This window comes from Bos grunniens, chromosome 1, assembly GCF_055505025.1.
Source record: "Bos grunniens cultivar Pamir isolate PY7600 chromosome 1, Bosgru_T2T1.0, whole genome shotgun sequence".
In the NCBI taxonomy this organism is placed as follows: Eukaryota; Metazoa; Chordata; class Mammalia; order Artiodactyla; family Bovidae; genus Bos; species Bos grunniens.
The window spans coordinates 42,249,838-42,276,451 of NC_141165.1; the positions used below are offsets into that span (position 1 = coordinate 42,249,838).

The window sequence follows — 26,614 nt, forward strand, 5'->3', positions numbered from 1 at the left end:
TTTTAATGCCAACTATATTTAACAAAAACAGAAGGAAATTTTGAACCAAATAGCACTTCAATTGCAAAATACCTCAGAACAACATGGTTTGTTCATTGTTTTTACAATTCAAACACTTCACAAAAGACACCAGGATCAAACTCTCAAAGCTTTTGTGCAGATTCTTATCTGTCAATCAAATGTTCCTTTTCAGAACATGTTGCTTTTTGTCATTTCAAAAAGTTGACATGCCTATGATTAAGATTATCCCCCATTTGAAAATCTCTCCCCCTAACTTCCTGTGTTTTTCAGTATTTTTTTGGAAACATTAATAAATGGTCTTTTCATGGATTCATTTTGTTTACTTGACTGTTTATAAACCCCAGTAAGCTTTAAGAACTAGACAGAATATTCAAAAAATAATTTAAGCAGCAAAGCAAATTTAACATTTAAACTTGAGTGAATTTTTAAAACTTTTATTACATATTTACTAAAATTGATTTAAAATCCTTTTTGAAATACAGCAAGAAAAGCATGACCAAAAAAAAAAAAAAAGAAAAAGAAATACACTAAAAAACACATTACTTAATTTGTTTTTCATAAACAATTCATGTGAATACAGAAACATCTGTTTAACAGCTGCCTGGAAATTACTGACCATATCTATTCTGTTTCTTGAAAAATTTCAACCTTCAAATACTCTCTTCTTGTTGATAGTGTAAAATCATCTTAAAAGAGAACATGGGTAATATTATTTAGATAATTTTAAAGTGAAATAGTAATTTCAAATGACATTTCATAAAGAAACGAAAGATTGTTTTTCTAGACTTAGTATTAATGACTGAGGTGATTTTTAATGTCTTGGAAATAAATTTCAAGTTTAAACTGACTGGAACATCCATTGTAGAATTTTTTTCCCCTTATAACAAATTTGAACAAGGAAATTAAACAATATAATGGATCTATATGATACATCTTTTAACTGTTTCTCCAAGTGATTCCTTGTAAAGCTAGATTATTGTTGTTTGTTGTTTTCTTGACCTAAATTGTAAACAGAAAAAAACACAGTTTCTTTAACTGATCCATACAGTTGGCTTCCCAGGTGATGCAGTGGTAAGAAATTCGCCTGCCAATATAGGAGACACTGGGATGATCCCTGGGTTGGGAAGATCTCCTGGAGTAGCAAATGGAAACTCACTCTGGTATTCTTGATGGGAAAACGCTATGGACAGAGGAGCTTGGCGGGCTACAGCCCATGGGGTTGCAAAGAGCTGGACCCCACTGGGCACACACACAATGGCCTGGAATGGCTCTCTGTGCCCCATCAGAAACCAGTTAGCAAGTAGGAGCTGAATTAGATTTTTTCTTCTATGGTTCCAAAAGGGAGAACAGAGAGCCATATGTGAACATGACAGATGGGTTTATTTCAGCATTGTGGTGGGAAGAACATTTAAAACAATTACAGTTGTGCAAAATTCAAATGAGCAGTGAGTTACCATCTTGCTATGCTTAGATAACATTCTCTGGTCAGAAACGTGGTGGAGGACTATAGCATTGGACAGTAAGGGTGATTTCTCATTCCAATCTAGGATTCTCTGATTTAAATAGAGGACTTCTTTAAATATATCCCACTCCCCTCCAAAATCAGGACTATCCTAAATTTATATTAAGTTTTTTTCATGTTAAAGCAGCCAAGTCAATTTGTCCAATTTTATTCCTCCCAGTACTACAAAATTTGCTCACAGCTGGAGTCTACTGGCAGGTGTTAGTTGTTGAATTTGTTGTCACTGAGGTTGCCATGAGAGAACTAACCGTGAGTCACTCTGAGAGTGAGACCCTGCCAGGCTCTCTCTACAGTGACCTTCCTGGTTGCCCCAGTGGAGGGTGACCATTGCTGTGCTTGTCAAAATATTTCTAGTTAGGCCATCTGTGGTAGGCAGAAAAAGGACCCCAGAAGATCCCCAGGTTCTCGTCTGTGGAACCTGTGGATGTTACCTTGCATGGCAAGAAGACCTTTGCAGATGTGATGTTAAAAGCCCTGAGGTGGGGAGATTATCTAGTCACACGTGCCTTTAAGAGCTGAGGACATTTCTCCACTGTCAGAGATGAGAGGGCAAAAGAAAGATTGGAGAGATGCAATATTACAATCTTTGAAGATGGTGGAAGAGGGTCTTGAGGCAAGGAATATGGGCACCTCTAGAAGCTGGAGAAGAAACAGAAATAAATTCTCCTCTAGAGAAAGCAAAAAAGCAGCCCAGCCACTATTTTGATTTTAGCTCAGTGAGACCTGTGTCAGACTTCTGACCTCTAGAATTGTGGGATGTAAATTTCTTTGGTTTTAAACTACTGCATTTGTGGCAATTTGTTATGAAGGCAGAAAACTAATGCAGCATCCGTGAAGCCATGTGACTCTACAGTTGCCAAGAGGCTACTAGAAAAGCTACCAGTGTTCACAGACGACAGTGTCTAGAGGAGCTCCTCCTGCAGAAAATGTACAGATAGAGTACGTCATTGTCCCACTGTGTAGGTCTGAGTATCTTCAAACAACCCAAAGCCATATATAATGAGAATATTTGCTACAGATTTCAGAATATTCACTTGGAGACATAGCAAGGTCCAAAAGGGTGTTTTGAATCATGAACTTAAAAATATGATCTTCAGCATTGTTTTAGTTTAGAATATGTGATATTTTGATTCCATTATAATTATTTTAAAGCTTTCAATCCATCAAAGCCCAGAACAAATATTAGTAAGCTGTTGCTGAGAAACCAAGTGTGACAGTTAGTGCCATGTGGATATGTCTCAGCGAAAAGGGCTTTAGGCACATTTACAAAGTAAAATAAATTTGCTTCTGTTGCCTTCTCACTCACTCCTCATTGCCTCCGAGCGACCTCACAACTCATCACAGGGTTTGCCGTTGCATAAAGTCGATATTACTCTACAGTGATTCCATTCTTCACTTAACTTTCATCCCTTCCCTAAGATCAAAAACAGCTAGTACCAAGAAGCACTTATCTTTAGCAGGTAGGAGACCATGGGATTGGGGTTGGTGCACTGGGATGAACCAGAGGGATGGTATGGAGAGGGAGGTGGGAGGGGGGCTCAGGATGGGAAACACGTGTACACCTGTGGCAGATTCATGTTGATGTATGGCAAAACCAATACAATATTGTAGAGTAATTAGCCTCCAATTAAAGTAAATAAATTAATATTAAAAAGAAATTTAAAAAAATAAAAAAAATAAAAGTGGTCACTTAAAAAAATAATAATAAAGTAAATCACTTTGAGGGTATAACTCTTAACCTGTGCAGTGTGAGGTTCTATGAACTAAGTACAACTGTAATCATTGGACTAGGAGAAATATTTTCAAGACAGAGTACTTTAAAAGCGATGCGTTTTTGCAAGCCCTTTAGTTCCATTATGCAGTCTTCAAGCATGCAGTGACTATCAGCTAAGGTTCTCCATGTGGCACTGAGATTTAAGTTCAAACACCCTGGAGGCAGACAAAACTGATTGAGTTCAGGTGGTGCCTCTTTGTATCTGTGACTGATCCTTTATTTCTTCATCTATGAAATAAAGATAATAGCATTGACTAACTCTTAGGTTTACTTTGAGATCTAAGTGAAATCTCACATGTCAACTGGTCAACACAGTACCTAGTGTCGAGAAAGGACTCAGTATATTTTATCTGTCAGTTATTTTCTAGGGAAGGCTTTGGATAAAGCCTTTTGTGAAGACCCAGGAAAATGAAAACGGCCCATATAGTGAAGCTCTGCCTCACCTTTCAAACTTTTCTTCTCTGTGAACAGACACCAGGAAAGCAACAGGTCACTTTAAAATGTAGTTAACTCCTAAATTACATTTCTACCCTTCTATATATAAAATAGGTAAAAACAAGGACCTACTGTATAGCACAGGGAATTATGCTCAATATCTTGTAGTAACCTATAATGCAAAACAACTTGAAAAGGATATATGCATATTCTTTATTTTTATATATATGCATATATATAACTGAATCACTTTGCTGTACACTTGAAAATAGCAAAACACTGTAAAATAACTATACTTCAATATATTTTTTTAAGTAGTTAACTCACACATACTTGGATATCCAAATGAATTTTTGGCCCACAACAGCAATAAAACCCATTATCTAAACCCTTGTGTATATATAGGTATTCACTTGTTTTCTTAAAATTTCCTTAAAATTCTTGTTTCCTTAAAATAACACAAAAGAGAAAATGGGTAACTGAGTCATGGAATTTTTCCCTCTTTAATTATAACATAAATACAAATAAATGGAGGCATTTTAGGAACGATTATCTTTAAAAAACATTTTATGGTAGTTCAAAAAAGGAGTGTAAATCTTGGAGTTAGTCTTCACATCTTCCCCAGGAATTCTGAATTTGTTGAGGAAACTCTGCCTCTGTTATAAAATAGAGAGACAGGGCTAAATAAAGGTGAAAACATCAAGAATGATTTGGCTAAAGTTGCTAGGTGCCAGCAATTATTAATGGCTCCATTCTGAGCCATTATAACAAACACATCCAAAATAAAAACCCCTCAATTTTAATTTTAGAATTAAAAAAAAAAGACTATCATCTGAACTATAAAATGTAAAATAAGCCCCAAAAGGCGCTCTTAGTATCTCAGAAAAGAAGAATAGAGATAAACGGCTTTCAAAAGTTAAATTTCAGGAAAAGCCTTATTTTAATAAAATCAGGCTTTCTCTTAAGAGATGCCAGGCATTTCTTAAGAGATGCCATTCAGAATTGATTACCTTCCTTCACAGGATGCAACAATAGACATGACTGACAAGCATGCCAAAGGCATCATTCTTCTGGTTGATTATCAACTGTTCCTTCTGGGAGCTGATTTCAATGAGTTGTTGTATTTTGAGGTGCTGTCACAGACTCATTGGAAGGAACTAGAAATGTTAGCTCCTTGTGTCTGCAATTCCAGCAGGGATTCTATATCTGAATATTGTGTCTAATTTAATAATATATTTTCTAGAAATTTTTGGAACCTTATGGAGAACTGGAGTAGAGTTACCGCAATTAAATCTTTATCAGAAAGCTATAGGACATCAGAACAATGCTTTCTATATTCAGTCTTACTTCTTATGATTCAAAATAGATATTCACTACTGCAAACAGTGAACTGAGTATTTGCACATACAATTCAAATGTCATACAATTTATATATACCCCTGGTAACATGAAAAGATAAATTTGACTCTTAGAACACCTATATTCTGCTGAAGGGAAGTTGTGAACATTTATAAGTGTAATCAATCCTTCCTAGGACAAAGAAGTCTAAAAAATCACAAACTAGTGTGATGAATCTGTGCAGAAAAGTGTTATCTTTCTAGAGTAACACATAAATTACTTAACATGGTGTCTGGCACACAACAAACACTCAATAAATCAACTATCATCATTTAGAGGGAGTATTTGGTTGTGCAGGCTTCCGTGGTGTCTAAGATGGTAAAGAATCTGCCTGTAAAGCAGGAGACCCAATTTTGATTGTGAGGTCAGGAAGTTCCCCCTCGAGAAGGAATTGGCAACCCACTCCAGTATTCTTGCTTGGAGAATTCCATGGATAGAGGAGCCTGGTGAGCTGTTACAGTCCATGGGGTCACAAAGACTCAGACATGACTGAGTAGCTAACACTTTGATTGTGCATTACAAAGATCTAAAAACAAGTGGCTTAAAAATACATTAAATTTTCTCTCATCTACAGTGGAGTCCAGAGATAGGCTGTTCAAGACTGGCATGTTGACTGTTTCATATTATCAATATCCTGGAACAGTGGTCCCCAACCTTTTTGGTACCAGGCACTGATTTCTTGAAAGACAATTTTTCCACAGACCAGGTCAGGGGGATGGTTTCAATATGATTCAAGTGCAGTAGGGTTCTTGCTCCTTTGAGAATCTAATGCTGCTGCTGATCTGACAGGAGGCGGAGCTCAGGTGGTAAAGTGAGTGATGGGGAGCAACAGCAAACGTAGATAAAGTTTTGCTCGCTTCCAGCTATGTGGCCTGGTTCCTAACAGGCCGCAGACTGATACCAGCCATGGCCCAGGGGTTTGATACCAGCCATGGCCCAGGGGTTGGGTTCCCTTGTCTTAGAATACTTCTATTTTCTGCTATGGTATTCTTAGCAAAAGCTCACATCCTCAGAATTACCTCATGCTCACAGTGTTGCTGCCATGATCCCACCTACTACACATAGGGAGAAAATGGAAAAAAGCTGGTTGTGCTACATGATGAAGGTCAACGGAATACATGACAATTCTTCCAGAGTCTCGATCAATAACTTGCTCAAAGATCACTATCCTGAATGCAGTCACACACTTTCCCATTTCTTTAAGGAGAGATGGGAAGTGTATTTTAACTTGATTCATTGCCAAACCTCACAAATGAAAATTCTGTTGTTAAGAAAAAGGAGAAAACTCAGTTCAGATATGCAACTAGCAGGGCTTTTCACCACTATTATGATTATAATTATTGTGAGGCCCAAAAATAAGGTCCAATAATAAGACTTCAATAAATGAGTCATTTTCACTACTTTGCTTCTGGTGACTATAATATCTCCCTTTTAGTAATGCATTGGAATCAGTATGCAAGAGCCAACGATAAATTTTCAAGAATTTTGCAGGCTGATAGTTAAACAGCCATTATTAAAAATTAAATAACATAAATTATCTTACAAATAAAGCTAATAAACACTTAGATAGTTTCTAGTTATTTTACTGTAATATATTATCATTCATGCCCTTGAGGTTATGATCTATAATGATAATTGTTTTGACACCCATTTTCTAATGTAGGGGAGTGTGGTTCCCCACACAACCATCAATTAATTCTCCAACACTAATTCTGAACTATACCTTGAGATGGCATCGGATTACACAAGTTAAGGTCTCAGTCTTATAAGACCAGATGCCAGCCACAACCCAGGCTACTACCTGTGCTTTGGGAAGCTGGCTATAAACCAGAGGTTTCCACAACCCCTCCTTGGGTTCAGTTAATTTTCCAGAGAGGCTCACAAACTCAGCTAAACATTTGACCTATTCGAGTGCTAGTTTATGGTAGAAGGATGTAATCTAGAACAAAAACGGAAGAGATGCACACGGCAAGGCCTGGGGAAGACACTTGGAGCTTCCATGCCCTCGCCAGGGCCACCACTCTCCTTGAATCTCCACATGTTCGCCAAGCCAGAATCTCTCTGAACCCAGTCCTTTTGGGGTTCTGTGGAGGCTTCATTATATAGTCCTAACTGATTAAATCCTTGGACATTGGTACAAGGTTGATTCTTCTGGTAATCAGCTTCTATCTGAATTGGAGGTCTAGAAGTCACTGCATTAACATTACAAAAGACACATTTATGGCTTTCAGCCCTTATGAAATTTGAAGGGTTTTAGGAGCTCTGTGCCAAAAACTGAAGAAGACCAAATGTGTATTTCTTATTATAAATCATAGTATTGCAGGAAAAACCAATATATAATGGAAATCTATATAATGGTGAGTTACTGTGCCTCTCTTTCCAATTCTGCATTTTGTGACATCACATTGGTAGCTTAAGACTGGTCATGGAGGAAATATTTACACCATGGAAATGGACAGATATTAAAATGTGAGTCCTATTTCCTGGAGATTATGTTGTAAACATTTACCAGCACACTTCTATCTTATATTTACACAATCTTTTTAATAGATAGCATCACTGACTCAATGGACATGAATTTGAATCAACTCTGAGAGATAGTGAAGGACAGGGAAGCCTGACATGCTGCAGTCCATGGGGTTGCAAAGAGTCAGACACGACTTAGTGATTGAACAATAACAAATATTAATGCTGGCCCATCTAGAAATTGTGGTAGGCACAATTTCAGCATGTTTTGCTAACATTATAACCACATCTGGGAAGTTAAACAGTGAACTTATTGGAAGAGGGAAGGAATTGTTCTTCTTCCATTCACGCTTTGCAACAGCTCCCACAGGACCACCAGCAATACCAGCCAGATACTTCAGCTCTGAGCTAGAGAAATAATTTTTTTTGTGACTAATATCTTGGAGATAGGCAAGGAAAGAGACTGCTACATGTTTTCTCCAAGGACTCATAAGATTATCATATTCATCAAAAATGAAAAAAGATTCTTAAAAAAAATTCTGCCTCATTGGTTGTCACTTTTTGAATGGGAAGAAAATCAGATTTTTGGAAGGTGGGGGGACTAAAGACCCAGTATTAAGCAGAAAATCAAGACAATGCGGTGGAAATTGATTAAAAGGGTGATTTATAACTCCTTTCCTGTATCTAAATATTTGAGTGAGCTCATGAAATTAAAGCTAACTATGTTTTTTCACCATGAGTTCTTTTTTGTTTGCTATCTACAATTGTGTATAAACCTCCTGCACCACTGTCTGGAGTTTGATATGATGTTGAAAATATCTGTAAGGAAAAGGGAGTTTGACAACATTCTCCTTTGGCAAATCTGTAGGGAAGCAATCACTCTTCATTGCTGAAAGGAATTTGAATAAGTGTGAACCATATCTGCAAATGCATATAGCTTTTGACCCAGGAATTCAACTTTCATGATATATTATATGGATTTCTTTGTATATATGCTCAGGGCTATAGGTTCAAGAGAGTTCCAGAAAAACATCTATTTCTGCTTTATTGACTATGCCAAAGCCTTTGACTGTGTGGATCACAATAAACTGTGAAAAATTCTGAAAGAGATGGGAATACCAGACTACCTGATCTGCCTCTTGAGAAACCTATATGCAGGTCAGGAAGCAACAGTTAGAAGTGGACATGGAACAATAGACTGGTGCCAAATAGGAAAAGGGGTACATCAAGGCTGTATATTGTCACCCTGTTTATTTAACTTCTATGCAGAGTACATCATGAGAAATGCTGGGCTGGAAGAAGCACAAGCTGGAATCAAGATTGCCGGGAGAAATATCAATAACCTCAGATATGTAGATGACACCACCCTTATGGCAGAAAGTGAAGAGGAACTAAAAAGCCTCTGATGAAGGTGAAAGAGGAGAGTGAAAAAGGGCTTAAACTCAACATTCAGAAAATGAAGATCATGGTCTCTGGTCCCATCACTTCATGGCAAATAGATGGGGAAAGAATGGAAACAGTGTCAGACTTTATTTTTTTGGGCTCCAAAATCACTGCAGATGGTGAAATTAAAAGATGCTTACTCCTTGGAAGGAAAGTTTTGACCAACCTAGATAGCATATTCAAAAGCAGAGACATTACTTTGCCAACAAAGGTCCGTCTAGTCAAGGCTATGGTTTTTCCAGTAGTCATGTATGGATGTGAGAGTTGGACTGTGAAGAAAGCTGAGTGCTGAAGAATTGATGCTTTTGAACTGTGGTGTTGGAGAAGACTCTTGAGAGTCCCTTGGACTGCAAGGAGATCCAACCAGTCCATTCTGAAGGAGATCAGCCCTGGGATTTCTTTGGAAGGAATGATGCTAAAGCTGAAACTCCAGTACTTTGGCCACCTCATGTGAAGAGTTGACTCATTGGAAAAAACTCTGATGCTGGGAGGGATTGGGGGCAGGAGGAGAAGGGGACGACAGAAGATGAGATGGCTGGATGGCATCACTGACTCGATGGATGTGAGTCTGAGTGAACTCCGGGAGTTGGTGATGGACAGGGAGGCCTGGCGTGCTGTAATTCCTGGGGTCTCAAGGAGTCGGGCACGACTGAGCAACTGAACTGACTGATAGGTCAAATCTATTCTAAGTAATATTTTTGCATAATAGCAAATGGCTAGAATCAACTAAAAAGAATCCATCAATAGGGAATGACTAAATTACAGCTTATTTTTATAGCAGAGAGCTACATATCTATTAAAAAATTATAGGAACTATATAGTGGGGAAAATGTGTTAGAACAGTATGTATAATATACCTTTGTATAAAATAAAAAATAAAAATCTATATTTGTATCTTATTGAATATGCATGACTCTGGAAAGATATATAGAATCTAAGAATATAGAGATTTCTATGTGGAAGGGAAGGAGGTTCTGACTAGATAAGGGACTGGATTGGAAGGAAAGAGGTATTTTTTTTTTTGCTTGTTTTCTTTTATAATCTTAAAAAATTTTTTTTGAGTTATATGAACATAACTAGTTAAACATTTTTAAAAAAATCTTAAATCCATATACATGACTTGCAATGCCTAAACAGAAAGAAACTTGCACTTTATTAGCAGAGATAGTATTTGTTCTCATTTGAGAACTGGAGCTCTAGTTGTGAGATGAAAGGACTGCAGGTAGAGACGTGTTGATTTAACAGATTCTACTGCAAAGAGTGAGGCACTAAGGGACTAGAACCCCTGATGCTGGGTCTGGTTGGACGGTAAAGGGGGTTGAGCTATCACAGACATAGCACAGGCATGCACGGTTAGTCACTCAGTCATGTCTGACTATTTGCGACCCTGTGGACAGCAGCCCGCCAGGCTCCTGTATCCATAGAATCCTCCAGGCAAGAATACTGGAGCGGGTAGCCATTCCATTCTCCAGGGTTCTTCCCAACCCAGGGATCAAGCCTGTGTCTCTGCATTGCAGGCTGATTCTTTACTGTCTGAGCCACCAGGGAAGCCCCAGGTAGTGCAGGTAATACAGCAGGTAATACAGCTATAACTGTAGAATGTCTATCCACATGTGTTCTATAAAAGAGTTAAGATGGGTCCTATTTATCAGCTCCTATGTTATATGCTTCTTTACAGCAGGCTAGGATCATTATCTCAAACCTTATCAGCACCAGACTCAAGTTTTAACCTATACAATTGCTTTAAATATAGCCCAAGTAAGGATATTTCTAGCCATATAGAGCTTGGCTGCCTTGTATCCTCTGTGGAACTGTGTTGATTTATCTGCTAGATATAGGTAAGACAACCCTGGGGCTGCAGAAGAACAAAGACCCTGTTGCCTCTTGGAAGTCTCTGACTGAGAAGCACCACTCTGGGGCTAAGTGACATCACTACGATGTAAGCTTCTTTCTGATTCCTTTTTTCCCCAGGAACTCCCTTGCTCTCTTCCATTCTAAATGATAGCACCATCCTGTTGTCTTTGGAAGATATTCTGTGAAGGACTTCCCCTCTTGTGTAACCTGTCAAAGCACCACTCAGCAAAGCTCATGATGCATCACTCCTACAATCAGCCTCAAAGGCTCTAATTCATCCCAGTATTGCACACCTGGATAACTACACTATTTCATTAATACAAGTGAGTAGCTGGTATTCAGATAATTTTTCATAATTTTTCCTTTAGGTTCTTAAAATAACTCTGTAGATTAAGTTCTGTTATCCATTCTCAAAAGTTAAATATCTTGTCCAAGGTCTGAAAGTCATGATGAACCAAGGATACAAACGTTTGACTTTAAGTCCTAATTTTTCCTCTGTACCACGCTTGAGGGCTTCCTTGGTGATTCAGATGGTAAAGAATCTGCCTGCAATTCAGGAGACCCGGGTTTGATTCCTGGGTTGGGAAGATTCCCTGGAGAAGGGAATGACTATGGGAAAGTCTACCCACTCCAGTATTCTGGCCTGGAGAATTCCATGGACTGTGTAGTCCATGGGGTCGCAAAGAGTTGGACATGACTGAGTGACTTTCACTTTCACTTTCCAGTATTCTGGCCTGGAGAATTCCATGGACTGTGTAGTCCATGGGGTCGCAAAGAGTTGGACATGACTGAGTGACTTTCACTTTCACTTTCCAGTATTCTTGCCTGGAGAATTCCATGAACAGAGGAGATTGGTGGGCTATAGTCCATAGGGTTGCAAAGAGTCAGAAAGGACCGAGCTACTAACACTTTCACTTTTCATCACACGTAGGCTCTTCTTTAATCATATGAACTCCCTCATTTTCCTCCATTTTTCCCTAGCACACAATATTTATTATTTATCATTCTTTCTCTCTTTTAAGGAGGACAATAAGATTATATGCTCAGAAGTTCATCCAATGCTCAGAACTCAGCAGATTTATTTTAAAAAGCAGTTTGAATTCTTTCTGAATCTTCTGTTTCTATCCATGTTATATAACTATATTACTTAAAAAATTTTCCACTCTAAAACCCTTTACATATGTTGTATATAAAGTATAATAAACTTGTTTTTCAATGCGAAGCTTGGCTCATAAGACAAAGAAGAACAAGACTAGGGGATAAAAAAGAAAGTAGGAGATCTAACGCATGAAACCATCTCTGCTGAGTATATCTTCCAATCTCTACATCTTAAAACTTGACATTTTTCAGCTATACATGGGACAGGAAATTAGGTCTATGGATGCCCAAAACAGCGATTTGGAACTAAGATCCCATGTAAACTTGAGAACCATGAGAGACTACATTCTCAGAGAATGATAGGTTTATGAAAATCTGTTTAGTAGCAAAGAGACTTATCTAGATAGAAATAATTTGGGAGATGGGGATTCATTTTTCACTTCCCTGCATGGTCCAGGGAACTCTGAACTAGGTAAATAACTGTATAAGATTCCAGATTGGTAGCAACCAAACACGTGGGAGAAGTAAAGGCAAATACTCTCAGGAGAGATTAGTTACTAGAAATCTCATTGAATTCCCACTTTATAAAGCCCAGTCATTTGACTGTGGATTTTTGAGTCCACAATCAAAAATTAATAAACACATGAAGAATAAAGTCACAATGAGCAAGAGTTAGTGAAACCAAAAAAAAAAAAAAAACCCATCAAATTTGATCCCCAAGGCCTTGCATATTCAAATTATTGGATGTAGAATCACACACACACACAATTGATAGAAAATAATGTAATGTGTTTAAGATCTTCAGAAGACGAGCATAGAATCCAACTTTTGACCTGTAGCCAAAAGGATACAGAGAAGATTTGGTCATTTAGTTTTCTGGTGACTAACTGAAATATCATTTCTTTTTAATGGCATGTGCTGTGCTCAATGATCTAGTTGTGTCTGACTCTTTGCGGCCCCATGGACTGTAGTCCGCCATGCTCCTCTGTCCATGTAACTTCCCAGGCAATACTGGAGTGGGTTGCCATTTCCTTCTCTGGAGATCTTTCTGACCCAGGGATGGAACTTGCATCTCCTGCACTGGCGGATTCTCTCAGGAGAGATGCACAGTTATTAGAGATCTCATTGATTCCCATTAGTGGATTCTTCATCACTAGCACCACCTGGGAAGCTCTTATAATGTCATGGTGAGGAGGAAAAATGGAAAGTGTTCATGAAATAAAGTGAAGTCTTTGAAACTGAAAATTATGATATTAACTTTAACATACAAAATAGCAAACTTAGAAATAAATATACAAAATAGCAAACTTCTACCTAGTTTCAGGACTTGCCTGGCTTCATTTTTTTTCTGTCTGTAAAACAAAAATTTCAGATCATACTGTGGGAAAGGGAGAATATGTTTTTTCCCCTTTCTTGCTTTCTTTGGCAAGCTTGAAAAAGAAACTATTGCTACTTCTGAGAATTCTGCTAGTTTTCATGGTGGTAAGTCAACAAGTTTCCAAGTGAAAACATACAAATCCAGCTCTGCAATGCTAATATGAAATGATCTCTAAGATGGACAGTTAGGTTCAAAATCTCAAGATGTGGTACACTGTGTAAATGCCCCATTTATGCTAAAATATATATACATATAAAATATATAAATATATAATATGTTTGCACAGAATATTCATGCAGGGATATGTAAAAAATTATAATTGTCTGAAGGAGGATGCAAGTGAATTTGGGGGATCTGGAGATGGAGAACAACATATGTGAATGTTTTATTTCAATTTTATAAAACTGCTCAATTAAAAAATAAACAAATTCCTTCATTAACCAAGATACTATCTTTCTACATTACTTATTTGTGCTTAGTTGCTCAGTCATGTCCGACTCTTTGCGACCCCATGGACTGTAGCCCACCAGGCTCCTCTTTCCATGGGGATTCTCTAGGCAAGAATACTGGAGTAGGTTGTCACTTCCTCCTCCAACTTATATATTTAGGGACTATCATATTTAGCATATCTAGTGCATTATGTAGATGGAGGATGCTTGTATAGTTTAACTCCTGGTTCCATGATTCTTTAGCTTTATGAGTTTGGGCAAGTTCTTTTATCTCTCCATGCCTTGGTTTCCTCTTCTATTTAATGGTAAAGTTGTTTTGAGGATTAAATACGATAACCTATGTACAATTATTTACATACTACCTGAATCATGGAAAAGACTTAGGTAATATTAAATAATGTTGAGATTTCAACCTTGATGATTATTTTTCAATTCCTACATTTCAAACAGCTTTATATACTTGAAACCTTAAAGCTAATCACTAATTAAAGAGGACAGAAAGTTTTAATAGTAAGACAAGGTGGCTCGGTGGTAAAGAATCTGCCTGCCAATGCAGGAAATGTGGGTTTGATCCCTGGGTCAGGAAGATCCCCTGAGAAGGAAATGGCAACCCACTCCACTATTTTTGCCTGGGAAATCCCATGGACAGAGGAGCCTGGCAGGCTACAATCCACAGGGTTGCAAAAGAGTTGGACACAACTTAGCCACTAAACAACAAGATTTGACAATTATTTATACATTCACCTTCAGAACATTTATTTATCATACATAATTTGAAGGTAACTCCAAAACCATGCCAAAGTATCAGCAGATCTATGTTTTGCCTTATGGAAACATTTACCCTCAGGCTTTTTGCCAGCTGATAGCCTTCCCTTGTGGCTCAAATGGTAAAGAGTCCACCTGCAATGCAGGAGACTCAGGTTCAACCCGTGAGTTGGGAAGATCTCTTGGAGGGAGGGCATGACAATCCACTCCAGTATTCTTGCCTGGAGAATCCCATGGACATAGAAGCCTGCTGGGCTATTGTTGATGGGGTCGCATAGAGTCAGACACGACTGAGGGACTAACACAAGAACACCTGCACAGGAAAATTTCATTTCACAGTTTGCCAAATATTTTATGTGAGTATTGGGAAGTGTGTCCTCTGGACAAGAAACTAAAACATGCACTTTGTTTATGAAATATTGTTACTTCATTTGAAATTATAAGTGAATTAAATCGTTCAGTAACACCAGCTGAGGGAGAAGACTTGGCTTCCAAGAATTCTCATTTGGTACTTTACAATGAGAAATATGACAAATTACCAAATAGACCAAAATACCAGACTTCACTGATCACCACAATTTCTTCCCGGAAGACTGATTTATATTTGAAGCCAAATCCTAACAGAATGTGCAGCTTGCAAAATACATCTTCTGAACCCAGGGAGTGGGGTAACTTTTAACCACATGACTACCTCTCTTCAGTGGAGAATATCCTCTGACTTTCCTTAACTTGTCATCAGACCTGGAGATCAACAGATCAAGTTTAATTGTAGGGCATTTGTTATTTCACCATTTAGCCTTATTTAAAAATTGTTTGTTCGTTTTAATTAAACAATTATAAATTATTTGCTAATGATATTTACCTTGCCCTATGTTGGGCATGCTAATACCTTCAGATATTTCTTATAATTACTCTGAAAAAAAATTTTTTATTTCTTCTTGGGACTTGTCTGTTGGTACAGTAGTTAAGAATCCACCTTCCAGTGCAGGTTTGATTCCCTGATTGGGGAACTAAGATCCTACACATTGCAGGATGACTAAGCTAGAGCACCACAACAGAGATCCAGTGCTGCCAAAATAAAATGAAATAGAATAAAATTTTAAAAGTCTTCCCAATAAAACATTAAAATTTTTTCTTCCCATTATTACTCTATCTAGATAGATTTTTCAACTCTCAACATTTCTTAGATATCTGCAGCCATAACTATGGCTGTGTAACAAATTCCCATTATTAACTGACAACAATGTAAATTTATTATCTCACAGTATCTGTGCTACAGGAAGTCAGGTACAGGTGAGCAGGGACTTCTGCTCAGATTTTCACTAGGTTGAAATCAGAGTGTCTGCTGGAGCTGCCATCTCTTCTGAGGCTTAGACAGATCCTCTTCCAAGCTCACTGGTTGTTGGCAGAACGCAGTTCCTTACGACTGTGTGACTGAGGCCCTCAGTTCCTGAAGGCTGCCCACCATCCCCTGCCATGTGGCTCTCCCCACAATGCGGCAGTTTGTTTCTTTCAGACCAGCAGGAGAGCATCTGCTGCGGCTTGGAATAGCTCTCCCCCAGCTGTCACAATAGAGCCTTATATAACTTAATTTAAACAAAGGTGTGGGGAGAGAGCCAATTAGCCAAGATGGCGTGTTCAGGCTCTCTCACCCCACATTTTGTAAATAATGACAATGTAACAGCTGAGATCATTTGTAGCACCGCGCATGCGCATCACAAGGCACTCACTTGGTCACGGGTTACTGTGTGGGGTCCTACTGTGTAGGGTCCGCCTATGTGAAAGTGATAGTTGCTCAGTCTCGTCCCACTCTTTGCGAACCCCATGGACGGTAGCTTGCTAAGCTTCTCTGTCCATGGAATTCTCCAGGCCGGAATACTGGAGTGAGTAATCATTCCCTTCTGCAGGGGATCTTCTCTAACTGAGGGACAGAACCCAGGTCTCCCACGGGTTCTGGCGGATTCTTTGCTGTCTGAGTCACCAGAGAAGCTCATGCCTGTATGGGCTCCACCCCAAAAAGCTATGGGAATTACTCCCGCATCATGGCTGTGTTCCTTGGGTCAGCCATGAGATGAGAGGATATAGCGAGAATACTGCTACGGCTGCTGTGTCAGCCAGAAGAGAATATTGTTATACGGCTGCTGTGTCAGCCAGGAGAGAGGTTGTGTGCGATTAAGCTGTGTTATGTTATGTCTGCTACTACGACTGCTGTGCGAGCTGGAAGAGAATAAATGTGTCTGAAGTTCCTATGGGTCATCCTAGAGTCTCCTTCCAGCCTCTTAGCTTGCTGCTTGCCTACTCTTGAGTTCAGCGAACAATGCTAACAGTTTCAAGAGCGAAAACGATTGGCGTCAGGAATAGGAAGAAGAGCAATACAAAAGGACTGGCTACCTCTCATATTCATAGGTCCTGCCCAAACTTAAAGGGTGGGTATTATACTGAACTGCACACCACGGGTAGGAGTCTTGGGAACCATCTTAAAATTCTGCCTGCCACACTATTTACTGGTTATCGTGAGGGGGAGAGAGGATTGTAATTTGACTTGCATTGCAGATGGGCCGAAGCCAAATCTCAGTGTAAATTCTGTGGTGTCCACCTGTTTTTGCCCCCCAATTTTTCTACTGCCATTTGATTTTTTTTTTTTTTTTTTTTTGCCATTTGATTTTTCCATGGTGGTAAAACATCTTCAAATTTTATTTGCAGAATCAGAAATCAAGAGATGCTATGAATTTAAATAGGGGATAAAATAAAGCTGAAGGGTCCAAGTAGGCTACTTTTCAAGCTTAAAAAACAAACAAACTAGTTATGTATATAAATTATTCTTATCAGGATTCAGATGAACAAATTATAGCAATTGTGAGTGAGAAGTAATAAGTCTCCAGTTGAATGCCCTTTATCTCAAGAGCCCTATACACCTTATTTCATCCAATCTTCCCTATGAAGTTGAAACTCAGTTAATGTTAATAATAAATACATGTTAAAATGTTAAAAATTACTGTCAATTTATTTTGAGGTACCCACAACTAGTACCTCTCAGAGCTAAGGTTTCAAATTTGAGTTCAAACACTGTATTCTCTAAATTCTACACTTTTAGCAAAACTAAGAGTCTGGTAAATTACCACTTAGCTTGTGCACAGTTAGAGGCTTGCTTGGTCTGTACCAGGCACCATGCTAACCACAGGAGTCACAATGGTGAACAAGACTGACATGGTTTCTGTCTACAAGAATAAAAGCTCAAGTTTCCACTAGAGTCTGAGATCATAAATTTTCCCTACAGCAAATAAGGAGCTTATTTATGCTATTAATAATACTAATTTGTAATGGTAGTAATTCTGTTCTATATTGAGTATAGTCAGAGAAGGCAATGGCACCCCACTCCAGTACTCTTGCCTGGAAATCCATGCTGCAGTCCATGGGGTCGCTAAGAGTTGGACACGACTGAGCAACTTCACTTTCACTTTTCTCTTTCATGCATTGGAGAAGGAAATGGCAACCCACTCCAGTATTCTTGCTTGGAGAATCCCAGGGACGGCAGAGCCTGGTGGGCTGTCATTTATGGGGTTGCACAGAGTTGGACATGACTGAAGTGACTTAGCAGCATTAAGTATAATATATATAATAATATATAATGTGTGTTTGAGTTTCTGATGTAGTGACAATGAATCTAAATAAAATTTTCTAACTATAGTAGAAAACTATAAAATATTTCTTGCAGTCACTGTTTAAAAGGAGTAAAAAATTCTGTGTGTGCATGTGCAGTTTGCCTTGAGAAAAAATAACCTATTAGGGAAAAATTAGCATTAGTCATCAAAAAATTTAAAACTATGGTAAGGTTTGAATTATAAACTTGGATTGTTCTGACATAGTATCTTTGAGTTGAGCAGTGGTAATCAGTTGCCAGACTGAGCATGTGCTCTGGGCAGGAAAAAATAGGTGCACTAGACATAAAACCAATAAATAAATAAATATGGGAGAGTGAGAGCAAGAGAGTGATGGAGAAAGAGACATGGAAATTGAGGTTGATTTAGCTTCAAAGAATTTTTCCAGAATTTTGAAAGCAAGAAATTTGGAATGAAAGTTTTACTATCTATGTACATGTACATTTTATTTAACTATTTTATTATATATATACACTATATATATATATATTCTCTCTCTCTCTCTCTCTCTCTATATATATATATATATATATATATACATACACACATATTTCCAGGTGGTGCTAGTGGTAAAGAATCTGTCTGCCAATGCAGGAGAACTAAGAGACATGGGTTCAATACCTGGGTTGGGAAGATTCCCTGGAGAAGGAGAAGGAAACGGCAAGCCACTCCAGTATTCTTGCTTGGAGAATCCCATGGACAGAGGAGCCTGGTGGGCTACAGTTCATGGGATTGCAAAGAGTTGTACATGACTGAAGCGACTTAGTATTCCTTAGCATATATAAATATATATGGTGAAAATCAAGTGTACCATAATGTTTCCAGTGATTTGGGATTTCTAAAAACCCTAACACAGTTGGTCTTATTTTGTATCAGCTATTTAACACCTTTGTTTCTTTTCGTAGGTTTCCATTAAAGCAGAAGGACCTTTGAGGTGAACTGGTACACCACAGAAATAAAAATGTAAAGTAACTTCGTATTCTTTTGTAAATTACAGAGAAACAACTATTGCCATCTAATGGTAGCAATGCAACCTGCAATTGGTTATTTCTTAAAGAAGCATCTGCAACTTTTACAGCACATTGGACTACATAAAAACAGTATCAGTGTAGTATGCAAATAACATTAAAATGACAGATTTAGTAGTGATAAATATGGGGACATATATTAATATTAGTAATGCACTTTTATGTAATTACTAGACTTGGAAAAACCTTATGCCTCATCTTAACTGACATTAAACAGTTCTAATAAATGTTTTCATGTTGCTACTTCTATTAAGACAAAAGCATAATATAACAGGAGAAAATTATTTTTATGGTTTTTTCCTAGGTTTTAAAATTACATTGAAAAACTACTGAATACAATTCAGGTTTGCTATGAAATAAAATCTGAATACTTGATAATGGCTTGCAATTATTTTTTGTTCATGTATTTAAATATTCCACGAATTTCATTTTCTCTTTGGAAATATATCTAAAATGTTTAGTTAAAACTAATATTTATTGTATGATTTAGGATGAATTACCACATTTCCAAAGTTAGGTAATCAGTCAGTATAATGATTTAATAGGGATGTGTTAATCATTAATATTCAGAATATACCCTCTAAAGAGACAGCATAGAAAGTTGCCTACCTAGTGGAATATGTAGGTGTCTCAAATTATTGCAGTGTCATGTTGCCAAATTCTACTGTGTAAGAATGCCAAGTCATTGTTTTCCCATTTAAAATGAAAGTTACTCTTTAAGATGGGGACTTCCCAGGTGTCTTATTGGTAAAGAATCTGCCTACTGATGCAGGAGATGTGGGTTCAGTCCCTGGGTCGGGAAGATCTCCTCAAGAAGGAAATGGAAACCCACTGCAGTATTCTTACCTGAAAAATCCCATGGACAGAGGAGCCTGGTGGGCTACAGGCCATGGGGCTGCACAGAGTCAGACACAACTGAGCAACTGAGCGCCCCTGCACTCTTTAAGATGACTGACTAGATTATGCTTTTGTTCATCTTGCTGACATTAGTGCTTTTTGCAAGAAAAACACAGAACAGCAAATTTTGATGAGTAGACAGAGAAGAATGGTAGCCTTAACTGTGGAGTACTGCAGGGTGGAGCAAGTATGGAAGGATGTGGCCAGTGTAAGGCCTCTCCTTCTGTGACACTGAACTCCTAGGGTAACCCCAGTGAAGGGGGAAAATCTGAGGACAGTGTTAAGAGGATAGAGAGATCATTGAACTACTATGCTATGTTGCTGGTAAAAGACTAGGATTTAGAGTCAGAAACCCCCATGATTTTTTGGTGCTATAACCCGAAGTCCTGTCCTGACTCCTCTTACTGAGGATTGCATGCTCCTCCAGTCGTGTCTGACTCTTTGTGACCCCATGGACTGTAGCCTGCCAGGTTTAGTCCATCAGGTTTCAAGAGACCTAGTTCAATCCCTGGGTTGGGAAGATCCCTTGGAGGAGGGAATTGCAACCCACTCCAGTATTCTTGCCTCAAGAATACCATGAACAGAGGAGCCTGGTGGGATATGGTTCATAAAGTCACAAAGAGTCTGCCATGACTGAAGTGGCTTAGCATAATCTGGAAAGGGATTCCAATTTATTGTTTTATCTCTTAAACTAAGAATATATCTATAGGAGAGACATTAGTGTTCATCAAATACCCGTTTTCTCTTCATTTCCCACTTCCTTTTTCAGTTGGGGTGGGTCCATGTGACCAGTCTTTAGCAAATGGACTATTAGGAAGTCACACATATTCTTCTAGATAGAGGAAATCAAAAGCCAGTGTGGTTCCAACATTTTTCTCCTCGCCGTCACAGAGACTTTGTGTTCCCAATGGTATAATAAGGCTGAGTGTGTGTGTGTGTGTATGTGCTCAGTTGTGTCCAACTCTTTTGCGACCCCATTGACTGTAGCCCGTCAGGTTGCTCTGTCCATGGGATTTCCCAGGCAAGACTACTGGAGTGGGTTAACATTTCCTCCTCCAGAGTATCTTCCCAACCCAGGGATCAAACCCACAATTCCTGCATCTCCTGAATTGGCAGGCAGATTCTTTATCACTAGCACCAACTGGGAAGCCCATAATAAGGCTGCTGCTACTGCTGCTGCTAAGTTGCTTCAGTCGTGTCCAACTCTGTGCGACCCCATAGTCGGCAGGCCACCAGGCTCCCCGGTCCCTGGGATTCTCCAGGCAAGAACACTGGAGTGGGTTGCCATTTCCTTCTCCAATGCATGAAAGTGAAAAGTGAAAGTGAAGTCGCTCAGTTGTGTCTGACTCTTAGCAACCTCATAGACTGCAGCCTACCAGCCTCCTCTGTCCTTGGGATTTTCCAGGCAAGAGTACTGGAGTGGGGTGCCATTGCCTTCTCCAATAATAAGGCTAATATACTCTAAATATTATAATGTATATTTATTTAGTATTTGAGATTGGTCTGTATTTTTCTGGTCTTAGTACTATTTGGGACAGTGTGAAATAAATGTTCCAGTGGCTTTTAGTAAAGAATCTAAATGTTTTCATTCCTTTCTGTGCTTGGAAACAACTTTAGTAATATGTAAGTTGTAACTAAATTAATCTCATTCTTTCCTGATATGTACTAATTAATATTATTTAAAGCTATAAATTTTTCTGTTAACATTATTTTAGCTATCTGGTACAGATTCTAATATTTTTATTAGAATTTTAAATTATTTTTATATTAAAAACATTTGAATCACTTCTCTTTTTTTCTCTGTGTAGTCTTCTGTCATATACAAATTGATGATAGGTAGATAGGTAGATACATAGATGGATAGGTAGATGATAGATATTAAAAGAGAGTCTTTTGTTTTTAAATGCTGTAAAACATTATTCAGTGGACTAAAAGTTAGGAACGCTGATCATATTTTTCTATGCATTAGTATAGGCAGACAATGGTAAAACTTGGCATTCTTTTATTGAGGAGTGTGTCTTGATTATTTATATTTTTATCGTTAAAACTCAAACTTTTCAATGCTGTCTATCAACATCATAAATATGACTTTAAGTTTTTACAATTAGAAACTTGAACATTTTGGAATTTAGCAAAAATTCCAATATGAGAGCAATTGAACTACTCCTCTAAATCCTAAATTTATCTTGATCCAAATCACCTTAACACACATACCACACTAACTTCACATATGGATAATCAAGTAACAACTCAGAGATATTTACTAGGATGCTGTTGATTTTAAAATTTACCATATCACATGGCAGTTTCTTTATTATTAGCTATAGGAAAATTTCTTCCATATATTAGTGACTGGAAAAATTACATTTTTTTTGCAACTGATGTAAAGTAATTAAAATTATCCTTGTTTTTCAGTAGCTTTGTAGAATTGTTGATCTAATTTAGAGCTTGTCAAATATGCGTATTTAAAAAACTTTAAAAATAGAACTAGAGACACATCAATTTGATATTAATAGAATTGTGGAAAAAGTAATTAGAAAAGGAAAAGCATTGTTAATAGACAATAATATGATAGAATATATCTACCATCAGAAACTACACATAATACAAAGGAAATCACAAGATAAAAGAGAAATTCTTAGTTTGTTTAAACTACAAAATTCAGTTTGTTTATAAGAAACATGCTATAACAGTATTCAGAAAGATGGTTATCAAGCAAAATAGATTGTAAATTAAATACATTATTATGGAGAAGAGGGTGTTATATAATAAAAGGAAGATATTATGATTTTTGTAAAACACATACTTACATACATGAAGCAAAAATGATAGATAAAAATTTATAGACATGCAACCACAGAAAGATTTGTCATTCTACCTAATATAATTTTAAAACATTAATTGCTTGAGCAAACAAAAATTAGTGTCAATATAGAGGATTTAAACAAAACAGTTTACAACTTGGTATAGTAGCTATACACAGAATGTGTGTAAAACAATTATTATTATTTTCAAGTAAAAGACAACACATTATTTTCAAGTATAAGAAACCTCTGTAAAAATGAAGGTGATTTGGCCACGAAGAAACGTCAGCAAATTAAATAACAAAATTAGAAATTATTAGCAAAAACAGAGGCACTTGGACATTTAAAAATGCATTTTATATAACTTTTTGGTTAAAGAAAGAAATAATCATATATCCATATACCAAAATAGACTTCCGATAAATATGTAAAGTGAAAAAGGAAGTTGTAGATTCATAAAGTGATATCATTAATGTACATTTAAACACATAAAACAACATTGCTACGTAGAAATACATAGGCACTGTCTAACATGACATGCATGGAAATGATATGATGCATCTTCAGGGTAGTTGATACTTCTAGGAAATCAGGAAGGAGGAAAATGGAGTTATTGTTGGAGCTGGGTCTGTAGCACTTTTTCTTTAAAACCTGAAGCAAATGCTGTGAAATGTTAACTTCTCTTAAATCTGGTTGTTGAATGCTGAGCTATTTTCATCCTTTTTAAAATATATAAAATATGTTGCAGTTAAAATGAAAAGAATATCTTTAAAGAAATGAATCAGCAAAGTAAAAAACAACATCCTTACTGTCTGAGGGAATTGTTTCATCCTGAATTTTCCACTTAGGAGACTGTGGGGAAAAATTATATAATTTCATCGTACATGGGTTTCTTTATCATAGAATTATTCTGAGAATTATATAAGGCTTGTATTTACACGGTTCACCTCTTTTAGAACTGCCATATGATAGACGCTTAACAAATACTTATTTCCTCATTTGTTGAATAAATGAATGAAGGCACAGTCATGATCTTGGGCTCTAGAATCGTAAGGAGTGAATAATGAGCGTCATTCCTGCATTCGATCCAGGATATATCTGATAGAGTAAACAAGAGATAATCATTTCTGTATCTGCCAAGAGGTGTTCAGTGAGTCTTGTCATTTTCTGATCTTTCTCTTTTGGCTGCAGCAAATAGAGCGTTACATTCTGCAGCCTGAGAAAGCTGCACATTTGGTCAACATGTCTATTATTTGTCCTGATTTAAAGATGGTATTCAGTATATAGTTCAAAGAGTAAATCTTAGTTGGCCACCTCAGCAACATCTATTTTCCTTAGAAGTAAAATGCTGCTTAGGTTTCAGATGTGATTTTCCTTGTGAAAATGATAGGCATATTTTTACTTGGCAATATTTAATCTGATGGTCATTAAAAGCAAGTGTCCTTCCTACCACCCTGTACCCCGCCAAAGAATAAAAGTCCCTCTTTAGTATCTCTGTGCTAAATATTAAACTCTCATCATAGAAAATGATGTTTCTGATCGACCCGCTGCCAAAATAATCAGTTGAAAGGTGAGTAATTCAGTCAAGATGATTTTGTGGCATTCTTTAGAAAAAATATGCTTAGTTAAAAAAAAATAATTAGCCATTTCCCTGAACTCAGCCTCTTTTTCAAATGAATTTATCAAAACCATCTGGATGTCTAGACATGGCTCAAGATAAAGTATTCCCAACAGTATATTAAGTAATGAAAATGAACAAGTTAGAAAATAAATAGTTCTTTAGGGTATATTAGTAATCCTGGTAAAAGAATTTAAGGGACAGTTTAAGCCTGAAATCTTAAAGCCTATACTCTTAGAACTCCAAGGTGAGTAATTTATTAAAATATTACAAAAACAGATTTAATTTACCATCTGGAGGCAATATTTTTAAAGGTATAACTTAATTAACTGAAGGCTTATCTAATGCTGCTCTAAGAAATACACTGCATTTTTTTATTTGAGGATTTCAAAATATGATATATTTTAATATGTATACTTTTACATGTGCTTTCTGTAAATACTATAATATAGAATCATTAAAGAGTAATTAACAGAAAATTTTTATGTTTAATTTATACCCAAGTATTCTATTGTCTTTTATTTTAGTGAAAATTGAATTATTTTAGTAATTTTATTTTGAAACATTCATTTTTAGTACACAAGAATACAATTGATTGTATGTTGATCTTATATTCTGATCTGATATTGATTATATATTAACTCATTTACTATTACTAATATTCTAATAAGCTTTAGTGGATTTTAACTTTAATATATTTCCATATAAGATAATATCATTTGAAAATAGAAATATTTTTGATCCTTTCTTTCCAATGTCAATGCTTTTATTTATTTTTCTTGTCTAAATGCCCTAGCTAGAACCTCAAGAATAATGTTGAATAGATGAGGTAAGAGTGGACATCCTTGTCTCATTTTGTAGGGGAAAAGCATTTGATTTTTCACTGTTAAGTGTGATGCTAACTGTGGGTATTTTTTCATATAAATTGCCTTTCGGGTTGAGGAGGTTTTTTTAAATTTCTAGTTTATTAGGTTTCTATCATGAAGATGCTTTCTCTGCATCTGAGATAATCATATATTTTTCACTTCTTAATTTATTGATATAGTGTAATTCTGTAAATAATTTTTGTATGATAAATCAACTCTACATTCCTGAAGTAAATCCCACTTGGATATGGTGCATAGTCCCTTTTATATATTACTGTTATATTAATTTGCTATATCTTGTTTAAAATCTTTGTATCTACATTCATAAGAGATACTGGTCTCTGCTTTTCTTGTATTTGTCTCATTTTGATATAATGGTAACAATGGCCTCATAAAATAGTCAAAAATGATTAGCTTCTATTTTTGAAAGAGTTTATGAAGAATTAATGTTTATTCATATTTAATATTCTGTAGAATTAACAACAAATGCATCTGGTGTTGGGCTCTTCTTTGTGGGAAGTTTTAAATTAGCAAATTTATTATTTCTACTTATTATAGGTCTATTTACATGTTTCTTCTTTTGTCAGTTTCTTTCTAAGAATTTGTTCCTTTCATCTAAATTATCTAATTTGTTTACACACAGTTGCATATTATCCCTTTAGCAGCCTTTTTGTTTTGTTCTGGTTTTTTTTGGTCACACTATGTGGCCTGTGGGAAGTTAGTTCTCTGACCAGGGATCAAATCACTTTCCCCTTGTAGGGGAAGCATGGAGTCTTAACCCCTAGACCACCAGAAAAGTCCCCTTTTAACATCCCTCTCATTCCTGTAAGGTCAGTGGTGATGTTCCCTCCTTCATCTGAGTCTTTCGTCTTTATTCCCCAGTTAATCTAGCTAAAGATTTGTCAATTTTGTGGTCTTTCCTCCATTTTGTTCCATTGATTTTCTCTATTGTTTTTCTATTTTCTGTTTCTTTTATCTCCATTCTCACTTTTACTATGTGCTTTCTTCTATTTGCTTTAGTGTTAGTGTCCCCATCTTTTTCAAGTGTCTTAAGGTGAAAAGTCACAGATTATTGATTTATTTATTCTTTTTAAGTATTTGTGCTATAAATTCCTCTCTAAGCACTGCTTCAATTGCAT

At 36.8% G+C, this 26,614-nt stretch overlaps 1 long non-coding RNA gene across 1 annotated transcript in view; it reads left to right on the top strand.

The window, feature by feature from the left end:
- Positions 1–24,751: 24,751 nt before the first annotated feature.
- Positions 24,752–26,614, top strand: part of LOC147379338 (uncharacterized) — a 173,027-nt gene continuing 171,164 nt past the window's right edge. Inside the window, exon 1 of the long non-coding RNA XR_015160512.1 lies at positions 24,752–24,856. This is a non-coding gene — a long non-coding RNA (uncharacterized LOC147379338). The remainder of the gene's footprint in view (positions 24,857–26,614) is intronic.